At 45.3% G+C, this 15999-nt stretch overlaps 1 long non-coding RNA gene across 2 annotated transcripts in view; it reads left to right on the top strand.

Annotated features, from left to right (window-relative positions):
* The window catches only part of LOC308053936, a 44037-nt gene that overhangs the window by 17912 nt on the left and 10126 nt on the right, over window positions 1-15999 (top strand). Inside the window, exon 1 of one of the 2 annotated variants that reach the window (XR_013923863.1) lies at window positions 1-15412. This exon is cut by the window's left edge and continues 17912 nt beyond it. This is a non-coding gene — a long non-coding RNA (uncharacterized lncRNA). The other variant, XR_013923864.1, reaches the window with a different exon arrangement.

Raw genomic sequence — 15999 nt, 5'->3', positions numbered from 1 at the left:
GCCGCAGTCTGATGGTGCTGTCACCGCTCGAGGCCAGCTATCACTTCTACAGGGGAGAGATGCCAATGGCTCCACATCTGTGCTCCAGCACCAAACCCACTAAGTTCATGATTTGCAGACCTTGGGGCCAGATCCTAGCTTCAGGTGATGAGGTTGGCTGTTGGACTGAAGATATTGCATTAGAAAGGTTGTAAATCAGTGCAGGAGCAAAGGACGCTGTGGGAAGGGATCATTTAAAAAAAAATCATGCAGCAATAAGACCTGTTTTCTTTGATAGTACTGGGAGGATTGGTATGTCCGTAGGCTCATTGTGGGGATGCATGTGGGGCTGGCTTGTGACATGCCCTAGAGTCCATCATTTGAGACATGGCTTTCAAAGGAACACGGTTTTAATTGCACTAAAAATACTCCGGGATGGAGCGTTTATTCTGAAACTTTTTGACAGATGTGCTCCTGTTCAATGGTGTGTCTCAGCAGCACACACTGATATTCAGCAGCTGTAGGAGCTGTGTTCAAGCCCTTCTCTGATTTACCAAAACCCACCTGCCTTTATGGGCAAAGTTTGCAAAAGGGTCCCTTCAAGCAAAAAAGCTCATTATAGATGTTAACGTGTCCAAAGACATTCAGGATGCTTTCATTCATATATAACAGGTTTGAATGTGTCCCCAACGTGTGATATATAGTGGGGCTCAGGGACATGGTTTAGTGGTGGACTTGGCACTGTTAGGGTCACAGTTGGACTCAACAATCTTAAAGGTCTTTTCCAGTCTAAATGATTCTATGATTTCACATATGTAACAAAGAATCCCATGTATATTTGCTTTCTTCGTAAGAGAATTGTCCATCACAGCACTCTGCCATCCTGAAAAGCCTAGGTCATCATCTCCTAAATAACATTTATTGAGCTCCCACTAGAGACAGAAGATGGTTTTTGCTGTTAGGTGTAAAATGCCTTTAATCTCCCCGTGCGTATGGGTGATTGAACCGGAGCAGATGTGTGTATACTACTGAACTGCTGAAAAACCTTTGGCTGCAACACTTGGGTATATGTGAGATTCATACAAAACAGATTAACTGTGGGACCATGTAACAGGTTAGCAGATGGCCAGCACAGTCTCTGGTATTATTCTGGGCTGGCAATCCTGCCTGGCGTGGATGCTTGTGTGGGTGATGAAATGGAGGAATGATGAACTGGCATCTGATGCATGAGTGTGCAGCCCTGGCGTTGCGTGGCTCCTGCCAGCAGTGCTGGTAGACCAGTGGGTTTGGATTGTATTAGCACAAATGACCATATAGACAGGCCTTCCTTGGATCTATGTTAAATAACTACAAAAGCATGAAGTGATTAACAATTACCTTTCTGTTTCCCTGTCCTGAGATCAGAAATAACCCTCACTGAAGTCCTTCGCTTGGGTGTTGCTTCTCCAGTGGCAGAGTCCCTCATCTTCCCCCCGTCCTAGCTCAGCTGCCGCTTGCAGTCATGGGCTTGGCAGGGAGATGCTGGCAACAGGGGCTGATTCCTGTTCCCTGGTATGTTCAGTCCTTCCCAGCAGTATATATACAAAATGTGGCACAGGAGGCTTTTGGCACCAGCAGGGAAGGGAAGGCAAGAGCCTACAGGTCAGCTATGAAATGCTGGGTTTGCACTGCAGCGGGGAAGAGCATCATCAGATAGCTGGAAAAATTTCCTAGTGGGCAGCGTAGTGAAGTACTTAAATAGTCTGAGGAGGTGGTTCAGGACAGCTGAGACGTATGTCATAGGCAGAGGTCCAGCTGATCCGGCCTCAGGCAAGAAAATGTATGAGCAGGACCTGCAAGGTGCCTTCCAGCCCTGTTTTCTGTGATTCTGCAAATCTGCCACTTTGAGTCACACAGCACTGCCCAGCGTGCTCCGATGGCTCCCAGCCCTCGTGGGCCCTGCACCGTGCTCAGCACCAGCGCAACTGAGCACCGAGTGCTGTGTGGCGTGCTCAGCCTGAGGGGTCTTCTCGGGTCAGAGGTACCTTGTAGAGTAGATGCAGGAGGAATTTTTCATACAAATAGCATGTCCAAAACTGAGCGGACTGGTGGCACCGTGTCCCTCAGCGTGTCGGTATTCACAAAGGTGAATACCTGGCCTTGAAGTGCTTGTGCAGTGGCACAAGCTGGGGGGATTATCACTGCACTGAACTACATGGGTGCTGGCAGTCTCCAGCTCACCTAAATGACAGTGTTTGAGCATGGCAGGTGGGACAGCGTGTTTCTTATCCTACACCTAGAGAGCACCTGTGAGGGGCAAGAAGAGCACAACAGGCACAGTGAGATGCAGCAGCTTGTTTTTGGAAAAGCGGCAGGAGCTGCAGGCTGGCTGCCACTCTATGCTCAGACACCAGGACAAAACCCCCTACTTAGGAGGCAGCTTTTTATCCTCAGGGTGGCTTGCCATCTTGCGAACGGAATAGCTGATTTACTCCCACTTAAGCATACAACTTTATGTGCCACAGAGCATCAATAAGCACTGATCAGCCCAGTTCCTGCACAGTGGCTTTAGTCAGACTCCAAGGCCAGTTTCTTTTGTCCCTTAGAAATCCTGTTCGTGTTGCTGGGAGTCCTAGACAGGGCATTTAGCATGCTGTGGCAGCCCCATCGAAATGGAGAGTTACTCCAAACTCTACTGTTGTTGCCTGCAACATGGAGGTAGTAATTCTCTTTCTATCACCCCAGGTTAGAAAGCCTTTTTGCTTGTCTTCATAACTTTTGTTGCAATAGAAATATGAATGTTCACTCTGCTCACTATGGCGGAGAGAGACGTTGCATTGGGTTATTGAGAAATGCTGCGTATGTGGCTGGGCTGTAATAAAAAAAAAACACCCTGCTCTTTCCAGGCTGCTTGGATCCAGGACTTTGATCCATCATTGTCATCCTGGAACAAAGGCCTGTGTGGAAACTGAAATCTGGTTCCAGATAGTTTCCAACCAGTCAGATCCATGGCTTGGGTCAGGAATGCTCTTTTTCTGGTGTTTGCTTTCGTGGACTTTAAGGTGCAGATGTAATTTTTTTTTCTTGGTCATCAGCATTGCCAGAAGTAAAAAAGCTTTTGATGAAATCACTGATTTGAGGCAAGTGTGTTAAGACCAATGATAGGCTTGTCGCTGGCACCTAGATTTAATTTCACCTCCTATGAAATATAGGTTTCATAAAATGCTCCATGACTTCTCTGAGCCTTTTCAATTTTCTGAAATCAGTTTTGAAAAAATATTTTACCTTCTTCAGCCAGTCAATTTTCTTGACTTTTTGACCTTTAAATTCAATCTGTTGTATCCAAATTAGTTGGCACAGAACAAAAATACAATACTGGAAACTTAGCTGCCTTACAGAAGCAATGGGCAGAGTTCTGCCTGCAGTACAAATCTGGAGCAGATTTAGTGGCTGTATGCCAGGTCTGAACTGAAAGCAAAAGCGGGCTGTTTATTTTTTTGCCAAATTATATATAAATGCTGCACAAATTGTGTCCTTGCAGAACATCACTCTTTCTACACACACAAATATTTATGTGATGAATAGACTGTATAGCAGAGTTACTGTGGCACTAAACTTGCAGGCATTTGTGCTGGAACAACTGTGCAACATGCTGTTATTTTTAAAGATGCTGCCCTTGTAAGTCTTTACACCTCATTGTTTTTGTATGGCAAATTTGCCATTTCTCTGGATAGCCATAAATGTGACCATAATGTATCTACAAGGTCACAGTAAATAAATATATAATTAACAAAGCCTTATGCAATGTAAAGATGCATTCAAATGACATAAGATACTACATTTCAATGTTACTTTTATTAAAGATATTACAAGGGGAAAATCAGGTATCTACCACTGAAAAGCCCTTGGCTACCTGTTGGGAGATGGGTGTGTGAATTTTATTGTCCATCTAATTACTTCGCTGAAGATTCTGCGATTTAGAATCCCATTTCACACCCCGGTAGGGATGTTAGATATTGTTTCCTGGCCCAAATCCAAGCCAAAGAGTGAATTTCTGCATACTGACGTGCCCCTGCTGCTACAGCTGAATATACCTCTTGATGGTTTGCACCGAAAAATATGTAATATTGCTTTTGCGCTCTGCTCCCCAGGCAGGTGATATGACAGCGTACCTAAGCAATACGGTGAGTGACATTTTGCCAGTTGGGTGGAGACTCTGCCGGAAATCCCTAGTCAGTGCAGGCTGGTGCCCTGAGGGTCTCCGAACTCCACCAGGCCATTATCCCACATTTATGGTCAGTGGGAGCCAAAGTGAACCTGATGTGTAAAGGTGGGATGCAGCTAGGGGCCAGCTGTGAGCCTCTGTATTGTTCTACAAATGTCAGGATCCTTTGGAAAAGCTCTGTAAGAACTGATGGATAATGCACGTTGCAGGGGAAGCCCCTTCAGTGTTACTGAAAGAAAACCTTTGTCCCATTTTAAATTACATTTATTAATTGTCTGAGCAATTTTGAGCTGGAAGACAAAATGGTGATGTAAGAAATAGCAGTGTCATGGCTGCGAGTGTTATATCAGCAGCTCGGAACTCCTCCAGCTCCATCCATGGACCAGGTATCACCCACATGGGGAAACCTGTAAGGAATGGTGCTGTCATGTTCCTTGAGTTCAAGGCAGGACTTGCATCTCGTCTTTCATTGTCTAGGCAAATCTATGGAATTTGCTATGTAGAGCAGCATAAAATTCCCAGAAATGCAAAGCTAATGGTTTTTTGCCTTTTTGCCTGCATGGGGTGCAGATGTTGCGATGAGGGTCTGGTAATTTAAATTGTGGGGACCTGGAAGCCCCACCACGAGGTCTGTAGCCATCTTGCTGATTTATAAAGAGGCAAAAAAATAATGAATTAGGCAAAACAAGGAATGAGACAGTGTTTCAGATTTTCCCCTCCAAAGAGTAGTAATTTATTGAACATTTAAAGCTCCTAATTAAGTATATAAACCAATCACTCTGTCTCCCTCCCTCTCCCTTTTAATAAGGTTTCCAGAGCAAAGCAAAGGTGTGAAGTCGGTCAGGCTCTCCTTAGAGGATTAAGGAAAATTGTGTAAGTTATATTTAATTCAATTAATCTTTCCAGATAGGTCCTAAATCATGTCATCAATCTATTTGATTCCACAGGCATAATCCTTAACATGCAGCTGCCTCACACAATAAGCCAGGGACATGCTCGGCTGCATTCAAGGGAAATAAATTTAATTATAAACACATCATAGAGTCGAACATTTCCTGAATTTGGAATTCAATGTCTTGTCAGCCTTCCAGACGAGAACAACATCAAACTTTTATAGGGAAGCAGACTCTGTCCTGAATTTATATGTACTGGCAAGCACCTTAACTGGAGGAAAGCATAAAAACTATGTTTTTTAAACATTTTAAAACTTAAAGCTACTTTCATCTTCAGTAGAACTACTCACAGTGTCAAATAAAGCCAGGAGTATGGTTACTAGAACTTGTCATAAAAAGGGAGAAATAAAAAAATCTATCTGGTCCAGATGGCCACAGCATCACACTCAAAATACTGAGGGTTGCAGAGGGACTGGAGGGGCAGGGGGCTACAAGCCATTCACAGCCCATGTGAGTGGCCAGAAGTTCAACTTCTCACTGTGTTTAAAACCTGGGGGCTCCATTTGGTGCCAGTTGTTACTCAGTGATGCCACCGAGGACCTTACATGTGAGGTTGATCTCGCTGTGATCGTGTGACTTAGTAAGCTGAGGTACACGGGGACCAGAAGTCACTCGGTAAGCCATGACCTGGTGCGCAAGGAGGGGCAAGCATCCTGCAAAGAGGGTCATTGGGTTCTTCCAGGGGTGAAGAAGCCAAGCCCTGGGTGTCCACAGGAGGATCAGAGCCCCGCCTGACCAGCAGAATCCTGTTAACGCTAATTAGGCACATCATAGGGCATCTGGATTTATTAGGACAGAAATAATTCTGTTTTCCTCTTTTATTTACTTGTTACTCTAACTCAGTATTGCCTCCTCAGCCATACAGATGCCCAGTTCTTTCTGGATTCCTTTAAAAGTAATGATTGATGGTTGTTTTACTGCATGAGATTTTTTAGTATAACCTCAGGTTATGCTAAATAGTCCATAATTTATAATGGAATATTGTATAACAGATGTTTTCAAGGAATTTTATGCTTTGGAAATTCTATGAAAAAGTTGCAGAAAAAAAAAAGAATTTTGAAATCCCTGAAACATCCCCTTCCAAAATTTTCTCACACTTTTCCAGTTAGGGAGGCAAAATTAGTTTTTATTTAGAAACGTGAAGTTATACTTTAAAGAATTAACAAAATGAAGTGTTTTCATTGCTCCTCCAGTGATAAAGCAAGAGTCCAGGCAGCAAGCACCAAAAGTGTGAGAGGCAGCACAGCTCTTGAGGTGCTCGTGAGGCTGAGCAATGGCTTTTAGTGTTTCAAACGAAGGTGTCTGTGTTAGTGTATTATATATCATAAATGTATAATGGGGGAAAACTGTTCTGCCAATAGCTTCATTAGTTCAGATTAAATTTTTAATCTTCGCTTTTGGCAGGCTTAATTATTAAAGCTAATTTCACGGTAGTTGGTGTGTTTCTTGTTAGCTTTGGCCCCTCTTGGGAGGTAACACCTATGTTTTATGTGGCAGTTTTCCCGTGACCTGCCAGCTCCCACCTACCAATTCACCCTCTCCCATCCTCCATGGTTTGCGTTTAGCTTGTTGTTTCTAATGTTTCGACAATAAATAGGTTTAGTTTATCACCAAATCAAAGTTGTGCTGGTCTCAAGGGCTTGCGGTTGCTTCCACACGGCCCTTTTTTCTGTGTCTGAGTGGGATGTATCGGTGTGTTTTTTGTATTTTCTTTTCCTCAGCTGTTCTACAGACTGTCTTGTGGTATTTTATCAGTCACTGAGATTGAGAAGTTTTGAGCTGAGGCATAAGAGATCAGGCATTTTCCTCCTGCCAGGGAGATGCGCTGAAGCGGATGCTGGGGGAAAGGCACAGGTTGTTTGGTGGGGCTGGGGGGGCCTGGGAGGCAGCCCCAAGTCCCAGGGCAGTGGGGAGGTAGCAATGGGCTCACCAGCAATGGGCTGTCACCTCCTGCACATGTCTGGGATGGTGGCAGCTCCCCTGCATCATGTGCAATAACCCCACCATGCCCACAGCACTGTTCCTGCCACAGCAACAAAGAAAAGCTTTGGAACTGTAAAACCGAGCAAGTGCAGAAGCCCAGGAGTAAATCCCAGGGGATGAAAAGGCCACCTTTATACTATATCACTTTCCCATACAGCCCATCAAACATTTTCTTTACTTGTTACATGTTAATTTAGGTTGTGACAGCTTTTTCTAAGTGCCCTTTAAATACGCTTATAATGCAGAGGAAGAACAGGAGATCAAGAGAGATAATTATTTGTTCAAACCTCCGCTGCAACTTCATGCACAAACGAGAAAATCTCAGTTCAAGTCAAAGGAAAGGAGAGCCCAAGCACTGCTTATTGCCTTTCTGTAGTATGTAGCGTTGGCCACATACAGTTATTTCACCTGATATTTTATTAGTCTTTTCCCCACACTTCCCTGGCGTGGTGGCAGGGCAAGTGTAGGAGAACAAAAACCCACCTGTGGAGAAAAGGCACCCGTGGTTGCTGAGCTGCATCAGGAGCCATTATTTTTAGATGACATCTTTATCTGTGCAGGATTTGCATCTCTCTCAGGTAACCCTGGGACACCTTGCCAGAAAATTTAGTTGTTTCCAGTTTCTACTTTTGTTTTTACACAGTTAGTAGCTTCCCAGGAAGAGCGAAGCTTTCACCGATCAAACAGCAATATTCATGATACTTTTTACTAAAGGTTCTAGAAAAAATTCTGTTACTCAAATTCTAGGATATTTTATATTTACAAGAAACTAGATAGTATTAATGAAAAATAGGTGCCAAGTATTTTGGTGATTGTTTACAAGTGTTTTCATAAGCATCTCAATACAACGATAATTAAATCTGTAGAAATATTTTCCACTGCTACTTTTTCTGTTGCAATTAATACAGAATGTTTTTTTCAAGCTCTAGGTGATGCCTTCACTGTTGTAAGTGCATCAAGCTAAAGACAGCATATATCAAGGTAAAGATGTCACTGTTGCCTGTGATTAACCTCTTAGACTACAATCTCTTTATCTCGAAAACAGCAAGGATAAGCAGGCAGGTCTTGCCAAGGGTGGCAAGATATCGTCTGACACCGCAGAAGCAAATGACCGTGGCTACGTGGGGACATGCATGTTGGGAGATTGCCCACAAACTGGACACTGGCTGCTGCTGCATGCCACCTCGTCCCACAGCAAAGCAAGTGATGGGCTCCTCTTGCATTGCACCGACTGGTAACCTCTGGGAAGGAAAGCTGGGTTATCACTAGGGACTTCAATCTGACTGTCATACGGAGGTCTCAGGCTGTCGGTGCTAAAATGTCCTTGAAATATTTCATACTTATAGTTGGCAGTCTCCTAACCCCAAAATTGTTGTGTTTGGCACAGGAGAAATCTGTATTAGACCTTCTCGTGATGGGGTAAGTTTTTAAGGATTGAAAATGAGTGATTTACCTGGCTACAATTAATTCTGGATGGGCTACACTGCCAAGACATCTTTACTTGCCTTCATGATGGAAGGCAGTTTGGTAACAGCAGGTGTTGCAGTGTAGTTGACCAAGTATAATAAGATTCAGTGGAAACAGGAGCTAGTGCAAACTGAAAAAAAAAGGTAGTGCATTTTCTGGAGTGAGGAAAATTAACTCTGGGAACAATTTGCAAAAGAGTTGTGGTCAAGTCGTTATTACAGAAACACAACCAGATTTTTCTCTCTGAAATCTACACTCTGGTTCCCACAGAGACTGGACGTGCAGCAGGAATTAATGCGGGACAGCGCGGCGGCCAGCCAAGGCACTGTGTTGGGAGGGATCATCACAGCGGTCCACTCCAGCTCGGCTCTTTCTGAATCTATGAAAACATCCATCCAAGTGGGTATTTCACTTTCTTCTGCGTTTCCCTGTTTATGTTTAAAGCAACGTGTTTAGGCACAGTGATGTTGCATGGCAAAAGTTTCTTTAGACAGAAATTACGTTAAGAAGAAGCAAAAGCTTCAACAGAAAGAAGAATGTTTTCCTGATGCTCCTTTGCACCCATGTGGTCCCTGAGAAGGGTCTGTTCCCCTATGGGTGCTGGGATTATTCGGGGTCACACGTTTTGATTACAGCATCGTCTTCATGGGCAGTGGGTGCCTCACAGCCCCATGTTGTCTTGGGTGGGTGTAATATGGCAGTGCCTGGAGGGCAAGTTGGCATCTCCCCCTATTTTTGGGCTACCCAGAGCCAAGTGAGATCCCTCTAGGCCCCAAGTTTGGCAGGTGGGGTTGTGGTGTGTGTGCCTGGAGCAGGTACAGCACCCAGGACAGGCAAGTCTGGCTTTAAGGCTTAATTTTCAAAGTAATTTCAGGGGAAGATCAGGGGAGAAGTGCGGCTTTCCAGACCCTGGCACTTGCTTGGGAACAGTCTTTGGGATGAGATTTCATCTTTATGTGTTTGGGGACGTTGGGGGTCAGAGCAGCTAATTGAGGTTAAATTAGATCCAAGTGACAAATGTTCCAGCTTCAGTGGCATTGCATTTAGTTGCCACAGCAGAATTTTGACCCCTGATTTGGAGGAAAATGGGAGTTTTGCCTTCAAGATTCACTTTGCTTTACTCAGCTAATACACCAGCATCAGACTGTTAGGTGTATTGTTATGTTTTTGCTTGTGCCTTAATTATTGTTAACAACCTGCCCTTTACATCATGTAACATTACCACTCTCCTTCAGATTATCTCTGCTCTCATGGAGATAGCAGCATGCCAATTAGTGTCTCTATTGGTAATTGCTGCCTCAAAAAGGGTGAGAAGTATGTCTTTTGGAGGGCTTTGAAGCTCAGGTAGACCTGATCTCTCCAGTGTGTGTTTAGCAGGAAACTAAACCACAGAGAAAACCCAAGGAGAGAAAGCCAGAAAACTGGGAAATGGGCTTTGGTGGAAGTGGAAAAAAAGATGGGAAAAAAGAATTTAAAATGGTATCAGGCATGGGCATGCACCTGGATGAAAGAAGCTGTGACTCAGCTCACTCAAGAGGGGTCATACTTCCAAAATATCAGTGTGGTTCTCTGCAGAGGGTATTTTATTATGGCTTTAGTACTGGCCATCGCCTGCCTCCATATCTTAGAGGAGTTAGCAGGGCTGATGGCACACATGACTTCTGGTCGGGAGATATGAAGATGACTTGATTTTACTTTGCAACCTGTTAGGCAGGTTCACCAGGGCAGCTGGGCTCCTCGTACGACAGGAGGAAAAGGTAGCTCCTCCACCAAGGAGTAAGAGCAGGACTCTGACTTGCTCCAGTCCTGTTAGATAAGCCACCCTGTGAAAGGTGTCAGCAGTGCCTCACAGGGGCCTGAGAAAAGCACAGATAGCTCTTCTGCAGTCAGAGCCAGCAGAACCCATGGTGTCATCACGGCCCTGCCTGCAGCCACACTCCTGGAGTCAGCCACAGGATTGCACACTGAGCCATCCGCAAGCACACTGCCTGGCCAGTCGGGAGGAGGAGGAGGAGGAGGGGTGCATCTCGAAACGCCTCCCGTGCAAACAGTCACCAGCAAACACTTGGGTTTTTTTAGCAAGAGCAAAGTGCAATCCATTCACATTCTGCTGCATTGAATTAACATGACAGATTAGCTCACAGCGATGGATCATTGTGGGGGAAGATGTCTGGAACAACTCACTGAGAGCAAAGTTCTCTGAAAATCCTGCAGAAGCTATCCTTTGACCAGTAAAAGGCCATCCTTTGACCAGTTTTGAGTGGGGTGCTCTTTGTCCATGACATTTTAGCCTAAAGACGTCACACTTAGTTAAATTCTCCTCCTCCGTGCTCCATCCTGGTAGTCTCATGGTGAGAGAAGAGATGTAAATCCACTCTCACCCTGTCTCAATGTATAATATGCTTATCCCTTTGCCTGATAAGCCCCTGAGCAGTCTGGAAAGAGGTGTGTGTAAAGGAAATGATGTTTCTGAGATGTAAGCGAGCAGTACTGGGTTTGGGGCAGAGCTCTGTGCTGAGATGATTACCAGTGGTGCGGCAGGGATGGAGAATTTGCTACAAGGCAGTAGCTTTGCCAGCTGATGGAGGCTATAATTAAGCACAGCATCTGCATATACACGCTGCTGGAAGAGGCTTCCGAAAATACCTTCCAAAAAAGGTTTCCCTACCCGCGAGACAGGAGCTATCTCCTGTCCTCCCCTTTGGGTTGAGTCCAGCTCTGAGCAGACTGAGGAGTGTAGAGGGACAGGGGGAGGCCAGGCCCCCATCACTGGTAGCTTGGCACCACCCTGGCGTGGAGTGGTGTTGGCGTCCATCCTCCCGGTCCTCTCTTCCGCTCCACCTTAGCAGTTGTAGCAAGGGAGCAGTTCTGTTTCATCCCATAGGAAAACAGGAGTAAAGAGCCCTGCTGTGATTATGGCCCTTTCCACTCCTCCAGACCTCTGGAAATGGATCTTTATTAACATTATTGTCAGCCATAATGAATTCATTTCCATTCCCATCACTAAAACAATGTTGGTGCCTGGTAAGTCACATTATTTTCACTTATCTTCAGAGTTAATTGCTTCCCAGTGTTTATTTTCTCAGGAGCAGAAAAAGCATCACTCATTGCCGAGCAGAAGCTTTCTCCACCCTCATGCCTGCTCTTTCTCCACCACGGCGTGGTCTCTCCTCTCTTTCCCCATCAGTTAGGGAAGGGTGAAGACACTGTGCCTCCATCTCAAGCCTGAGCTCCCTCTCTGCACAGCCCTGAGGGGCTGGCTGGAGGAGGCATGGAAAGGTGCTGGTTTTTCTGTACCAACCGCAGGGTCCTCCAAGTGTTGCCAGTCCCAGCTCAAAGCATACAGGAGGAGCAACCCACACCCCCCCCTGGTTTGTAGGTGAGCATTAATTAGCCCATAGCAGATGCACAGACACTTGCTATTCTTTGCCTAGAAAGTCATTGCGTCCAAATGTGGGAGAGGGAGACCGAAGGCAGCTCAGAGACGTTGCCCCCGGGCAGCCAACGTTGCAAATAGTGATTTTTCTTGGCAGGAGGAAGGAGAAAGGATTTTGCTGTTGGATGTCTGTCTTTAGGAAAATGGTCTGGTTTCTTTATAACTCTTCCTTAGGCTTCTAAGTCCTTAAACCCCTTATAAATATATATAGGACAAAAAGGTGTCTTTTTACTTGTTTTGTATATAAGCAGGATAAGGCCTTGGTTTCCTCTTTCAGCTGAAAGGGTCAGAAAAGTCAGTGCCATGCTACATCCTCTTAAGGGAAAAGACTGGAATCGTATCCAAGGCTTTAATATTTGTCAGACAATGGTTTCTTATTTTTGTGTCAAAGAATAGGACAGAAATTAAAGAAGGGGCACATTTATTTCAAAATCTAATTGTTGAATTTTACATTTCTATTGCAACATATACATTGGTAATGTGTGCACAAGGACCTGAAAAACAATTATAGAAATCTAATATTAGAGATCAGAAGTAAGGCAAAGCAGGGGAATCAAGCATGTAATTTGTTCATTGTTCATTTATCAGACTCAACACGAATATTTTTGTATCTGAGACTTGGACTCAGGGGAGTTACATCATGCAATCATGGAGCCTTTCTTTGAAAAATGCTTTTTACATTAAAAAACAAACAATAACAACAACAGCGTTTGTCTAACAGATCACAGCTGAAGCAAAGCAGTTTTATTTCCAGCAATAGAAATTGGTTAAGAGAATTAGTGGCTGTCTGAGGCATCAAGCTGTGTGTGATAATGAGATGGGTTATAAATAGTGTCATTAATTCACATGTCCTTCCAGCACATGCCACTCCACTTAATGTACAAATCCCAAATCCCTCAATGCAAAATACACTGACCTCCTCATTAAAGTATCTAATGGCATGAAGCCTGTTTGCACGTATCTGCTTGTCTAGTGCTCTGGATCAGGGATAATTACAGGGGAGCGTTTCTGCTCCTAAGCTAAGAGGTGGAAGCAATTCTGTCACCAGACAATAAGGCTTTCCTTATCTCTCGTGCTGCTTTTTCCAAGTGTTGAGGTGTGTTATGGGACCGCACGTCTCCCTGTGCGCTGCGAGGAGAGGCTGCTCTGGCACCAATGCTGGGGTGATTCAGCACCCTCCAAAACCTGTCTCGCAGCATCCCTTGAGATCTCGCTGCCGGGCCCCTAAAGCTTGATATAGATATACCTTCTTCATCCCTCTGCTTACTCCACTAGCAGCAACTTTTCTGCCATGGAAGGGTCACTGCTGACGGCAGCTGGCGTTGGTCTCTGTTGAAGGCTCAGCCGGGTCCCCAGGGCAGCTGACCAGAGGGATTTCCTGCAGGAAATTTCCTGGGCCCATCCCTTGCAGGCAGCCCTGGTGTTTCTCACTTGTTGGAAAAGAAACACTCTTTATGGGGAGCAGAGACAGGGTGCTTGCCGTGCCTGGGGCTGTACGGAAAGGGCCCAGCACCTCAGTGTGCACCATTGCTAGCGAACAGCCTCATACTGGAAGGAAAGGCAGAAGCAACCGTTGTATTTTTTTTTTTTCCTTTTTCACTATTTTTATAACGGGCCTCTGGGAAGTGCCTGGAGAGAGAAATTATTGTCAACATGGTCTGAAGTTTCCAGCAAATGCATCCTGCCTCACCTCTCTCAGGGCTCTCCGGGATGTTGGTGCCACAGACGTGAGTACAGCTGGAGCATCGGCCGTAGGAAACCACCGCTGCAATCTGCAAACTGGTCTTTAGTCCTCTGTCAGCATCACATGCAGCCTGAGTAATATTTGTCCTGTTTCCATATTAAGAAAGAGAATATACTGGGTGTTTTTAACAGGTGGGCAAACTACCCCTGTGCAATATTATGGCTCTTGTCAGTGACAGTTTCCATGGCGTTCATGTTCTCTTTCTCCGTCTTGGAGTTAGCACAATTTCATTAGCTCCAAAGATAGTGTTTAAATTGCCCATCTTGTTAATAAATTAAACCCTGGTAATTATGGCCTTTTCTAAATAATCTAATAAGAACGCTTCTGCTTTGACGGGGGGAGTTTAACTGTAAAACCAATATTTATAATGTACTTACAGAAACTGTGATCAACAGGAATGCCTTGCCTGGAGAGTAAAGGTCCTCTCTACCCAGTATAGCCAGAGTCCAGCTTCTTGATGGGAAAAGGAGCTACAGCTTTAAATGCAGGGACCATTGAGCCAGTTGTCATTTCATCAAGGGATTCAGAGAATCTTTGCTTAACGTTCTCCTTTCCCACTGCTGACACCTTCCCCAGCCAATCTGATCCCACTGCAGCTGCATGGGGCATGGTGCAGCCCACGGGACAGGATGCCCTGCGGAGCAGGGATGGTGCATCCCCACTGGCCACCTATGTTAGGGAGGTACAGTCTGGTTTTGTTTGGTTGCTTTTTTTTATTAGTGACATGACTGATTTTGATGTTGCTCGGGTGGATCTACACTGTAGCCGAGCACGGAGCTGTGTCAGAGAAGTTGTGCGGTTCACCTCTCTCTAATGTAAAATATTCACAAGAGCAAGAGCTAAGGTGGAGCAGGAGACTTATGCCGTGTGTCCCTCCCATGTGCTGGCTGCACCGCCACGATTCAGCTGTGCCTTGGAAAAAAACCCATTCAGAATGAACTTTAATTAGCCTGGCTATTGTTTGAAAGAGCATTAAAATGCATGCATATGGATTGGAGCAACAGAGTGATAAATAATAAGTGGGATGAGAGCTGCCTTCGGCTCATCTGTGTTTTGGGGGATTTTATTCCTTAAAGTATCTTTCTGGAGATTAAGTCATGAGGCCAGAACAACCTGAAGGATCTGCAGGGAGTGAAGCTGCTGCTTTCTTTCCAATGACTTTCCTTGCGCTGAACTCTGCATCCCTCCCAACAGAGACCACAGGCTGCTCCTGCAGCACCAGCACAGCCCGTCTTAAACCCTCCTGTACTAAGGGATCATTGCTTTAGAGGGTAGTTACTGCAAAATGTAATCCCACAGCTACCAGGTCACTGAAACGCATCAGCATTTGCTTATGCAGAGACAGAAGGGTCAAGCCTGCATTGGAAAATCTCCCTGTCTGGGGTTTGTGGTGGGGCATCCACCCTAAGACTGCTTGCCAAGCCCAAACGCCCTCAAATCATGCTATTGACTTACAAACCATGAGATTTAGAAAGTAATTTAGCTGGTGGGTTTTGATTGTTCTTTTTTTTTTGCCTTCTAGGATTTAAGTCTTCAGAGAACACATATTCAGGCTTTATTCTGAGCCTTTCAGAGAAGCAAAGAAGACACCGAGATCCTCTGTAATCACCTGCCTCCGGGAGCTGCAGCTCCACAGATGGTACCAGGTATCAGAGCTGGCAAAATCACGGTGATTCGGGGCTGGCTTGTCTGGCTGTGGTGGGTAATGTGTTCACTGCAATGACAGGGAAGAGTTACTGCTGTTGTGCAAGAATTTTCTGTATAATTCCCAGTGCGTGTGTTCAGAAAAAGAAGCCAGAAATCCATGGCAGGAATGCGGAGAACTGAGGCCCAAGTGGCCTGTTTGGGCACCTCCAGGACTAGGGGGCTGGTACTGAGGGCAAATGAAGCGGTGAGGGAGCTGGGCTGTGATTTTGGGCTGAGAAGCCAAAAGTCAACCCAAGCGGCTTCTCTGAAACCAGCCCAAAGTTGCAAAGAGCCAATGTCTATGAAACGTCTACAGATGCTTCATTATGTAAAATTATTCCCTTTTGAAACTCGGCTAAAATAATGCAGTTCTGTGGTGCGATGCTGCTGGCCGGGCAGTGCTGGCTCGCCATGCCCGCGTTGGTGTTTCTCGTTCAGCTTCTTGCAGCGCTGGGATGAAGATGAGTCTGTGTGTCGGGCTGGGGGCTAACGCCAGAACAACTGTTTTAATACCTGGTCTGGTCTCAGCGGTTCCTCTGTGGATTAG

Source organism: Falco punctatus (genome assembly GCF_963210335.1).
Source record: "Falco punctatus genome assembly, chromosome: 15".
NCBI classification, from domain to species: domain Eukaryota; kingdom Metazoa; phylum Chordata; class Aves; order Falconiformes; family Falconidae; genus Falco; species Falco punctatus.
This window is presented reverse-complemented; position numbering and strand designations above follow the sequence as displayed.